The sequence below is a fragment of the Ursus arctos genome, unplaced genomic scaffold (assembly GCF_023065955.2).
Source record: "Ursus arctos isolate Adak ecotype North America unplaced genomic scaffold, UrsArc2.0 scaffold_14, whole genome shotgun sequence".
Taxonomy (NCBI): Eukaryota; Metazoa; Chordata; class Mammalia; order Carnivora; family Ursidae; genus Ursus; species Ursus arctos.
The window spans coordinates 23,649,114-23,661,168 of record NW_026622808.1 but is presented as its reverse complement, the minus strand read 5'-3'; the positions used below and the strand labels follow the sequence as shown (position 1 = coordinate 23,661,168).

Here is a 12,055-nt window from a genome sequence, read left to right as displayed (position 1 = left end):
TTATTTCACTTAGCATAATCTCCCCCAGTCCCGTCCATGTTGCTGCAAATGTGTAATCATTCTTTCTGATGGCTGAGTAATATTCCGTTGTATATATGGACCAGATTAAGAAGATGTAGTCCATATGTACACTTAAAACATGTACAGTTTATCACATGTAATAATGCTTCAGTAAATTAATTGGTATTTAAATATTCTGGTGGTACATGACTCAGGGTCAGACTCGGAGTACAGTTAGCTGGGTCACACTTAACATGGTGGGAGATCTCTCTTCCAACTGTGAAAAAAATCAAAGGTTCACATGTAGATATTAAAATAGTGGAATTATTCTGCCAGGAAGATGATGGAAGAGTAGGGGATGTTCATATTACCTGGTTCCCTGAATTCAGCTAGATATCTATCTAATCTTTCTGAACACCTGTGAATTCAACCTGATATCTAAGAAAAGAATTGATTCAATAATACAAATAAAAAAGCGACCAGTTTTTCAAGGTAGGAGGTGCAGAGAAGTGAATCTGAGGGGACTTAGTAGAAGATAAACTGTGAGAGTTGGGGGGGGGCAAGATAGCGGCAGAGTAGGGGACCTCATTTCATCTGGTCCCTCAAAATTAGCTGGATATTTATCAAACCACCCTGAACACACACAAATTCAACCTGAGATGCAAGAAGATTTATGTGGATCTCTACAAGCAGAAAAATGACTACTTTTTGCAAGGTAGGGAGTGGGAAACCTTGAACCTTTGGGGGAAATATTGGAATATAAATGGAGGAAGGAAGGAGCCTCCATAAACCAGCCACTGGAAAACGATATAACACCAGTGCACAAAATTGGGACCCTTAGAAATCTGCTCCAATAAGAGACATCCCTTTCTGAAAAGGGCACAAGGGATGAATAGAATAGAATTCTAGGTGGATCATTGTGGTCTCAGGATTCCAGGAGACTCAGAAAGTAGAGAAGAATCTGAACCAATAGAGTGCCCAAGCAGTGGAGACTGGTTATGGTCAACAAGCACAGAAGGGACTATCAGCTCTGGTCACCATAAACCATGAGCCTGGCTGGTCAGGAGACTGCTCTCTGCCTGAGCACCCTGAAAAGGACTAGAAGGTGTGGGCTGTTTAACATCCCAGGGGAGATATAAGACAGCTTGTGCCTATGTAAGGGCAGCAGCTCTCAGGGCAGTGTGACCCATGGGCTAAAGGACACTTAGGCGGCACCCCATGACCTGGGGGCTGAGGAAGAGGGTGCACACATGCGAGCCCACAGCTGCTCACAATTCCAAAGGCACAAAGCACAGAGACGCTCATGGGTCCCTGGAACTCCCCTGGGAGAGTTGTAGCAGGTGCAAATAACATGAGTCTGTGGAGTTGGTACACACAGTAATGGAGACGGTTTGACCTGGAGGGTTTATTGAAGAAAGGGGACTGTGATTTCACAGCTCTAGGCAGAGATTCCTGCATGGTCATATTTGCTCTGACTCTCTAAAGAGAAGCAGAAAGCCCCCAGGGAACAAAAGCCACACAGACAACCACCACACATTAAGCCCATCCCCTTGACAAGTGGTGGGGCAACTCCACCCAGGCAAAGATGCCTGAGAACCTAGCAGCAGGCCCCTCCCCCAGAAGACAGATTGGAAGAACAGGTGAATGATAAGCTTATTTACCAACAGGACTGTGAAACTCCAGCGCCAGGGGAAAATAATACAGGGAGTTCCAGGTGCACCCTCATGACTCTTATACTTAAGGCTAAATTTACCTCTTTTTTTAGTTTCCTTTCTCTTTTCTTTTTCCTTTTTTCTTTTTTTTTTTTTTTACTGTTTCTGTTTCAAATAGATTCTTATTTCCCAACTAATGTTTTTAAGTCACTTAAAAAAATTGTTTTTACATCTACATTTTATAGATTTATGCCTCATACTGGTCTGTTATTCACTCTGTTCAATTTTATCTTAATATATGTGTATATATATGTGTGTGTATATATATATTATATGTAACATATATATATGTATATATATATTATATGTAACTTATATATATTATATGTATGTATATGTATATATATGTATATATGTATATATATTATATGTAACATATATATCTTATATATATCATATATATGATATATATAAGTTCTGATTTCTTTACAATTTTGGGATATAGTGTCTTCTAACATACAGAACAAAAATCGATCAGAAACAGGCAGAAACCTGGCTTTCTCCATCCTGAGAGATTATAATCTCTCTCTCCCACCACCCTCCTTATTTTTTATTGTTTTGGATCATCTTGGCTTTGTTTGCGTATCTGTGGTAGCTTCTGACCACTTCAGATTTTTTCTAGGGTGCATTTTGCTTGGGTTGTGGTTGATATTTTGGTCTCTGTTCATTTGCTCAACCATCCCTTGACAGAATGACTTTCTTTCAACAAAGAAAATAAATAGAGACAATGTTCTTTGCCACAGAAATAACAGATATGGAAATAAGCAAGATGTCAGAGACAGAATTCAGGATAATAATCATAAAGCCAATAGCTAGGCTTGAAAAAAAGCATTAGTGATGATATAGAATCTCTGAGGGCAGAAATGACATCTAATCAGGTCAAACATAAAAATGCTATGAATGAGATGCCATCTAAACTGGATACTCTAATAGCCATGATGAGTAAGGGAGAAGAGAGAATCAGTGATCTAAAAGATAAGTTGATGGAAAAGAATGAAGTTGTGGAAAACAGAGATAGGCCGCTAGTAGCCCATGGAAAGAGACTTAGAGAGATTAATGAAAAGTTCCAATGTCAGAATTATTGCAATCCCCAAGAGGGTGGAGAGAGAAGGAGGGCTAGAAGGTGTATTTGAGCAAATCATAGCTGAGAACTTCCCTAATTTGGGGAAGGAAACAAGCATTCATGTCCGAGAGGCAGAGAGGACCCCTCCCAAATTCAATAAAAATATAACACCCCAACACATAATAGTGAAGCTTGAAAGCTTACAGCCCAAGAAATTATCCTGAGACTAGCTAGGGAGAAGAGATTACTTACATATGGAGGGAGGAATATCAGAATAACATCAGACCTATTCACAAAAACCTGGCAAACCAGAAAGGGTTGGCAAGATATGTTCAGATTACTAAATGAGAAGAACGTGCAGGCAAGAATACTTTATCCATCAAGGCTGTCATTCAGAATGGATGGAGAGATAAAAAGCTTCTAGGACATGCAGAAACAGAAAAAAATATGTGACTACCAAGCCAGCCCTGCAAGAAATATTAAGGAGGATACTGTAAGTGAAGAGATACCTCAAGAGTAACATAGACCAGGAAGTAACAGAGACAATCAACAGAAATGGAAGTTACAGGCAACACAATGACCATGATTCCACGACCAATTTCCATGATTCATTACTTGCATATAACACCCAGTGCACCATGCAATATGTACCCTCCTTAATACCCATTACTGACCTATCCCAATCCCCCACCCCCCTCTCCTCTAAAGCCTTCAGTTTGTTTTCCAGAGTCCATAGTCTTTCATGGTTCATTCCCCCTTCTGTTTACCCCCCCTTCCTTCTTCCCTTTCTTCTCCTACTGTTCTTCCTACTTCTTATGACACAATGCTTTGAAACTGGTACTCAACCACAAGAAGAAATTTGGAAAGAATTCAAATACTTGGAAGTTAAAGAGCATCCTACTAAATAATGATTGGGTCAACAGGAAATTAAAGAAGAACATATACAACTCGTGTAAACCAATAAAAATGAAAACACATCAGTTCAAAACCTATGGGATACTGCAAAGGCGGCCCTTAGAGGAAAGTAATAGCCATCCAGGCCTCTCTCAAAAATTCAGAAAAATTTCAAATGCACAAGTTAACCCTACACGTAAAGGACCTGGAAAAAGAACAGCAAATAAAGCCTAACCCAAGCAGGGGAAGAGAAATAATACAGATTAGAGCAGAAATTAATGAAATAGAACCTAGAAGAACAGTAGAACAGATAAACAAAACCAGAAGCTGATTCTTTGAAATAATTCATAAGATTGGTAAACCTCTGGCCAGACTTACTCAAAAAAAAAAAAAAAAAAAAGAGAAAGGACCCAAATTAATAAAATCATGAATGAAAGGGGAGAGATCATGACTAATACCAAGGAAATAGAAACAAGTGCTAGAATTTATTACTAGCAGCTTTATCCCAACAAATTAGGCAATCTGGAAGAAATGGATGCATTCCTGGAAACTTATAAACTACCAAGACTGAAACAAGAAGAAATAGACAATCAGAACAGACCAACAATCATTAAGGAAATTGAAGCAAAATCAAAGACCTCCCAACAAACAAGAGTCCAGGGCCAGATGGCTTCCCAGGGGAATTCTACTAAACATTTAAAGAAGAACATGGTGATGATGCACACGGATATCAAAATATTCAACAAGATCCTAGCCAATAGGATCCAACATTACATTAAAAGGATTATTTACCACCACCAAGTGGGGATTTATTTCTGGGATGCAAGGGTGATCCAACATTCAATCAACAATCAAGCAACATGATACATCACATTAATAAAAGAAAGCACAAGAATCATATGATCCTCTCAATTGATACAGAAAAAGCATTTGACAAAAGATAGCATCCTTTCATGATTAAAATGGTCCACAATGTAAGGATAGAGGGAACATTCTTCCATATCATAAAAGCCATCTATGAAAAGCCCACAGCAAATATCATTCTCAATGGGGAAAAACTGAGAGCTTTCCCCCTAACTTCAGGAACACGACAAGTAGGCCCAATCTCACCACTGTTGTTCAACATAGTACTAGAAGTCCTAGCCTCAGTAATCAGACAACAAAAAGAAATAAAAGGCATTCAAATTGGCAAAGAAGAAGTCAAACTCTCTCTCTCCACAGATGATATGATACTTTATGTGGAAAACCCAAAAGACTCCGCCCCCAAATTGCTAGAATTCATACAGCAGTTCAACAATGTGGCAGGATACAAAATCAATGCACAGAAATCAGTTGCATTTCTATGCACTGACAACGAGACAGAAAAAAGAGAAACTAAGGAATCAATTCCATTTACAATAGCACCCAAAACCATAAGATACCTAGGAATAAATCTAACAGAAGAGGAAAAAGACAATCGTCATATGGTTTCACTCATATACGAAACATAAGGAATAGCACAGAGGACCATGCGGGAAGGGCGGGAAAACTGAAGGGGGAGAAATCAGAGAGGGAGACAAACCATGAAAGACTATGGACTCCAGGAAACAAAGTAAGGGTTACAGAGGGAAGGATGATGGGAAGATAGGGGTGGCCAGGTGATGGGTGTTAAAGAGAGCATGTATTGTGATGAGCATTGGGTGTTATAAGCAACTAAGGAATCATTGAACACTACATCGAAAACTGATGGTGTAGTATATGTTGGCTAACTGAACATAATATTTTTTTAAAAAGGATCTAAACTCTAGAAACTACAGAACAGTTATGAAAGATATTGAGGAAGACAAAAAGAGATGGAAAAATATTCCATGCTCATGGATTGGAAGAATAAACATTGTTAAAATGTCTGTGCTGCCTAGAACAATCTACACTTCCAATGTAATCCCTATCAATATATCATTGACATTTTTCACAGAGCAGGAAAAAAGAATCCTAAAATTTGTATGGAACCAGAAAAGACCCTGAATTGCCAGGGGAATGTTGAAATAGAAAAACAAAGCTGGAAGCATCAAAATGCCTGACTTCAAGCTATATTGTAAAGCTGTGATCCTCAAGACAGCATGGTGTTGGCACAAAAACGGACACATAGATCTGTGGAACGGAATAGAGAACCCAGAAATGGACCCTCAACTCTGTCATCAGCTAATCTTCGACAAAGCAGGAAATACTATCCAATGGAAAGAAAAGACAGTGTCTTCAACAAATAGTGCTGGGAAAATTGGACAGCCAGATGCAAAAGAATGAAACTGGACCATTTCCTAACACCATACCCAAAGATAAACTCAAAATGGATGAAAGACCTCAATGTGAGACAGGAATTCATCAAAGTCCTAGAGATCATAGGCAGTAACCTCTTCGACATTGGCTACAGCAACTTGTTTCAAGACATGTCTCAAAAGGTGAGGGAAACAAAATTAAAAAATGAACTTTTGGGGCTTCATCAAGATTAAAAGTCTCTGCACAGCAAGGGAAACAGTCAACAAATCTAAGAGGCAACCCACGGAATGGGAGAAGATATTTGCACCCCAATGTTCATAGCAGCAATGTCCACAATAGCCAAACTGTGGAAGGAGCCAAGATGCCCATCAACAGATCAATGGATAAAGAAGACATGGTTCATATATGCAATGGAACATTACTCAGCCATCGGAAAGGATGAATACCTGCCATTTGCATCGACATGGATGGAACTGGAGGGATTATGCTAAGTGAAGTAAGTTTTGCAGAGAAAGACAATTATTGTATGGTTTCACTCATATGTGGAATATAAAGAATAGCACAGAGGACTATAGGGGAAGGGAAGGAAAACTGAATGGGAAGAAATCATAGAGGGAGACAAACCATAAGAGGCTCTAGACTCAGGGAAACAAGTGAAATTAGTCAAGCAGAGAAAGACAATTATCATATGGCTTCACTCATTTATGGAACAAAAGAAATAGCAGGAAGATCAGTAGGAGAAGGAAGTTAAGAATGAAAGGGGGGTAAACAGAAGGCAGAATGAACCATGAGAGAATATGGACTCTGGGAAACAAACTGAAGGCTTCAAAGGGGAGGGGGTAGGGGATTGGGATAGGCCGGTGATGGATATTAAGGAGGGCACATATTGCATTGAGCACTGGGTATTATATGCAAATAATGAATCATGGAACACTACATCAAAAATTAAGGATATACTGTATGGTGCCTAACATAACATAATAAAAAAATATTATTAAAAATAAATAAATAAATAAATAAATAAATAAATAAATAATTACTCTTTAACCTCTATGTGTTTGAGTTTCTTTCAAATTTCCTGTTGTGATTGAGTTCAAGTTTCAAAGCATTGTGGTCTGAAAATATACAGAGCATAATTCCAATCTTTTGGTATTGACTGAGACGTGATTTGTGACCCAGTATGTTATCTACTCTGGAAAATACTCTAGAAGAATGTGTATTCTGTTGCTTTAGGATGAAATGCTCTTCATATATCTGTGATGTCCATCTGGTCCCTTTTGTCATTCAAAGATCTTGTTTCCTTGTTGTTTGTCTCCTTAGATGATCTGTCCATGGCTGTGAGACTGGTGTTGAAATCCCCTACTATTATTGTATTATTATCCATTTGTTTCTGTGTTTTTGTTATTAATTGTGTTATATAATTGGCTGCTCCCAAATTCGGATCATAAATATTTATAATTTTTAGATCTTTTTTGGATAGACCTTTCAATTATGATATAGAATTTCTCTTAATGCCTTACTACAGTTTTTGGTTTAAAATCTAATTTTAGGGACTGGACATTTCTAACAAGTTCCCAGAGGGTGTTAATGCTGCAGGTCATGCTCTGTGGGGCACAGTTTGAGAGCTACTCTGTGTTCCTGTGTTTGAGTCATAAGTAGGTGTTTTCAGTCTTCTCCATCAAGAATCTTCTGTGTTTGTAATTTTGAAAGAAACTTTTTCACATAATTCTATAGGTGTTGAAAATTTATCTGTTCATGGGGCGCCTGGGTGGCACAGCGGTTAAGCGTCTGCCTTCGGCTCAGGGTGTGATCCCGGCGATCTGGGATCGAGCCCCACATCAGGCTCTTCTGCTATGAGCCTGCTTCTTCCTCTCCCACTCCCCCTGCTTGTGTTCCCTCTCTCGCTGGCTGTCTCTATCTATGTCGAATAAATAAATAAAATCTTTAAAACAAAAAAAAAAAAACAAAAAAACACAGAAAATTTATCTGTTCAAGTCTTTCATATAAGCACTCCAGAGTGACATCAAATAATTTATATTTGAAAATGACTTTGTAATATGCAGAATAAGGGCTTCCAATAGATGTCCACATCCTAATTCAAAAACTTTTGAAAATGTTTGTTTACAGAGCTAGGAGAAATCAGCCACTAGGTGGGAAAATCTGCTAATCACTGATCTTAATATAATAAGAAGAAAAGGTTAGCTTAGATTATCGAGATGGGACTAGTGTAATCACACTGGTCCCGTAAATGTGGAAGAGCGAGGACAAAGAATTGGAATCAGAGACATTTTCAGAATCTGTGCTGTGAGCTTTGAAGATGGGTGAGGGCCATGAGACAAGAAAGGCAAGTATTTACTGAAAAGTGAAATAGGAAAGGGAGTGAATTCTCCTCTGGAGTGTCCAGAAGGATTGCGGCCCTGCAGACCTCTTAATTATAGTCCAATGAGACCGTCTTCAGGCTTTTGCCCTTCTAGAAACATAGGATAAATCTTTGTTTTAAGATAAGCCACTCATATCAGGAGTGGCTTGTTATATCAGGAATCAAATATAGACATTTGTTCAGAAAAATATTGTTTGTAGGAATGGAGTTTGACCCTTTCAACTCTTTCAGTGAACTTCCCTTGGGTAAAGGCGTTTGGTATTGAAATCCCAACCTTAAATGGAAAGAGAAAATCCGTTTCAGGTTGGAGATATTCTGCCCCATTAACTTGACACTGATTTCCCACTGCATAAATGTAAATGTGGTTTTGACTCTGAGGCCTTTGAAGATTTGAGATAAAATTATAATTCCTTATTACAATTAAGGTCACCCAGTCTATTTTAATGTTTGTGTCCAAATTTTACTTTCTATTTTATATTAATTCAAATGTTTATTCGTTTGATATGCATCCTCTTCAAATTTCACGTTTTCTTTCAACAAAATAGATGAGATCCAAATAAGTCTCTGTGTGTCTGCATAAATGTGTGAGGAAGTGTTTATCTGAGAGAAAGATGTGTACAAATGTACACACATATACATCCTCACACTCCTATCCTTGCGTGTTTCCTTTGGTCACAAAAAATGTGTCTACATTATTATTTCTTTTATTTTTTTAAAAGATTTTATTTATTTATTCGACCGAGATAGAGACAGCCAGCGAGAGAGGGAACACAAGCAGGGGGAGTGGAAGAGGAAGAAGCAGGCTCATAGCGGAGGAGCCTGATGTGGGGCTCGATCCCATAACGCCGGGATCACGCCCTGAGCCTAAGGCAGACGTTTAAACGTTGTGCCACCCAGGCGCCCCGAAAACCCAACATTTCTACATGGACATCAAACTCCACATTCAAAGAGTAGATGGACAGCATAAAATGAAATATTTTATTCTGTAATACAAAGCATAATTTCAATTTATCTTTATCATGTTTAAGATCTTCCCTGGCTTGGGGAATATGAAGTAAATCTACTTATTCTAATATAAATTTCTTTATAGACTCTGCTTGGAAACATGTTCATGGTAATCATTGAGCCAATCACTGTGGTAGGCACGGTGGATACAGCCGCACAGGAGAACATGATCATAATCAGGAGAATGGAGTCAGTGACTAACAACAGGACCAACTTAAAGATAGTCTGCACTGTCAGGATGAGCAGTGGAGACAGTGATGTACAATGTACTGATAGACACAAAAGGGAAAAACTGGGGTCTCATAGGTTCCCTTATTATAAAATTTAATAAATGGCCTTGGTTAGCAACCTACTTTTTTTCTGTATGAATAATATTACTCATGACTATCCTTTTAGTTAAATAAGAGAAAATTACTTGGGATGATATATGTTGACTGTGTAGGAATTATTCTCAAGAAATCAATGGTACCCCATGACATAAATGGGAATTCCAAATGGTTTTTATCCAGGGTGGGAAAAACTTTTAAAAGGTAGTAAATGGACAAAGAGGAAAACTGTGTATCAGACAAAGCAGAAGATAAATAAAGTGTGTTACTTAAGTGTATAGAGAAGTTGAAGTCAAACAAATGAAAACACCAGAAAATAAATAGAAGGAGCAGATTCTACTTCCACAACCTGATCGAAGAATGGCAATTCTTGGTTCTGAGGCTCTGACCCTGCAATCATGCGCACTTCTTCAGCCCAGGACAATGGGCCCTTACATCACCGGTGATTCTTTTCAGAGCCCTCTTTATGTCTCTGTTCCTCAGGCTGAAGATGAAGGGGTTCAGCATGGGGGTGACCACCGTGTACATCACCGAGGCCACTGCACTTGTGTGGGAGCTCTGGGGAGCAGCAGAGCTAAGGTACGCTCCTAGGCCTGTACAATAAAATAAGGAGACAACTGAGAGGTGAGAGGCACAGGTGGAAAATGCTTTATACTTGCCCTGAGCTGATGATATCCCACGTACAGAGGAAACTATCTTAAAGTAAGAGTAAAAGACCCCAGCCAGGGGAGCACCAGCCAGAAGCACAGTTGCAAAATACATCATCGTGTCATTAACAAAAGTGTCAGAATAGGCAAGTTGTATTATCTGATTGAGTTCACAGAAAAAATGGGGGATTTCCAAGACTGCACAGTAGGACAGCCGCAACACCATTAAGCTCTGTAACAAAGAATTGAGAGCACTAACGATCCAGGACATCAGAACCAGCAGTCCACACAGTTGGGAGTTCATGATGACTGTGTAGTGCAGGGGGTGACAGATGGCCATGAAGTGGTCATAGGCCATTACAGATAGGATAAAATCATCCAACACAGCACAGAGTAGGAAAAAATACATCTGCGTGATGCAGTCTGCATAGGTTATGACTTTGCTCTGAGTCTGGATGTTCCACAGCATCTTGGGGACGGTGGTGGAGGTGAAACAGATGTTTGCAAAGGACAGGCTGGCCAGGAAGAAGTACATGGGGGTGTGGAGGTGGGAGTCAGAGCTGACGGCCAGGATGAGGAGCAGGTTTCCAAACACAGTGATCAGGTACATGGAGAGGAAAAGCCAAATAGGAGGGGCTGCAGTTCTGGTTCCTCTGAAAATCCCAGAAGAAGAAACTCTGAAATTCCTGAATCATTTCCTGGTTCCATGTGGTAGAGGAGACTACAAGGAAGGAAAAAATAACAAAATAATTTTCAGTCAAATGAGCTTTATTTATTTATTACCCTTTATTTTTTCATTTTTAAAGTTTTTATTGAATTCCAATTAGCTACTATACAGTTTAATATTAGTTTCAGGTCTATAATTTAGTAGTTCAACACTTCCATAAATCACCTGGTGCTTATTCAACAGCTGCCCTTCTTCCTCTCCATCACGTGTATCACCATCTCCTCCACTGATTTACTCTCTGGTAACCAGTAGTATGTTCTCTAGAGTTAAACGTCTATGTCTTGGTTTGCCTCTCTCTCTCTTTTTCCCCCTATGATCATTTGTTTTGTTTCTTAAATTCCACATATGACTGAAATCATATGGTATTCATCTTTCTGTGACTGACTTATTTTGCTTAGCCTAGTACATTCTAGCTCCGTCCATGTTGTTGCAAATGGCAGGAGTTCATTCTTTTTTGTGACTGAGTAATACACTTTCTTTATCCATTCATCAGACAATGGACCCTTGGCATGTTTCCATAGTTTGGCTATTGTAAATACTGCTGCTAAACATTGCAGTGCATATATCCCTTTGAATCAGCACTTTTGTATTCACTGGGAAGGTACCTAGCAGTGTAATTGCTTTATCATAGGGCAGTTCTATTTTTAACTTTTTTTTTTAAACCTGTTGTTTCCTGTTTTGTCTATTTTAGCCATTCTTACCGGTGTGAGGTGATATCTCATTGAGTTTTGGTGTGTATTTTTCTGATGATGAGTGATATTGAGGGTCTTTTCATGTGTGTGTTAGCCATCTGTATGTCTTCTTTGGAAAAGTGTCTATTATTTGTTCTGCACATTTCTTAACTGGATTATTTGTTTTTTGGGCATTGAGTTTAATTATACTTATAGAAACTAACCCTTTATCAGATATGTCATTTGCAAATATCATCTATTCTGTAGGTTGTCCTATATCCAAAGGATAAGAAAATACTAATTCAAAGTGGAAGCATGCACCCGATGTGTATAGCAGCATTATCAACAATAGCCAAACTTTGGAGAGATCCCAA

At 38.8% G+C, this 12,055-nt stretch overlaps 1 pseudogene; it reads right to left on the bottom strand.

The window, feature by feature from the left end:
* The window catches only part of LOC113248924 (olfactory receptor 7A17-like), a 35,583-nt pseudogene extending 24,592 nt beyond the window's left edge, over positions 1-10,991 (bottom strand).
* Between the last annotated feature and the right edge of the window lie 1,064 nt (positions 10,992-12,055).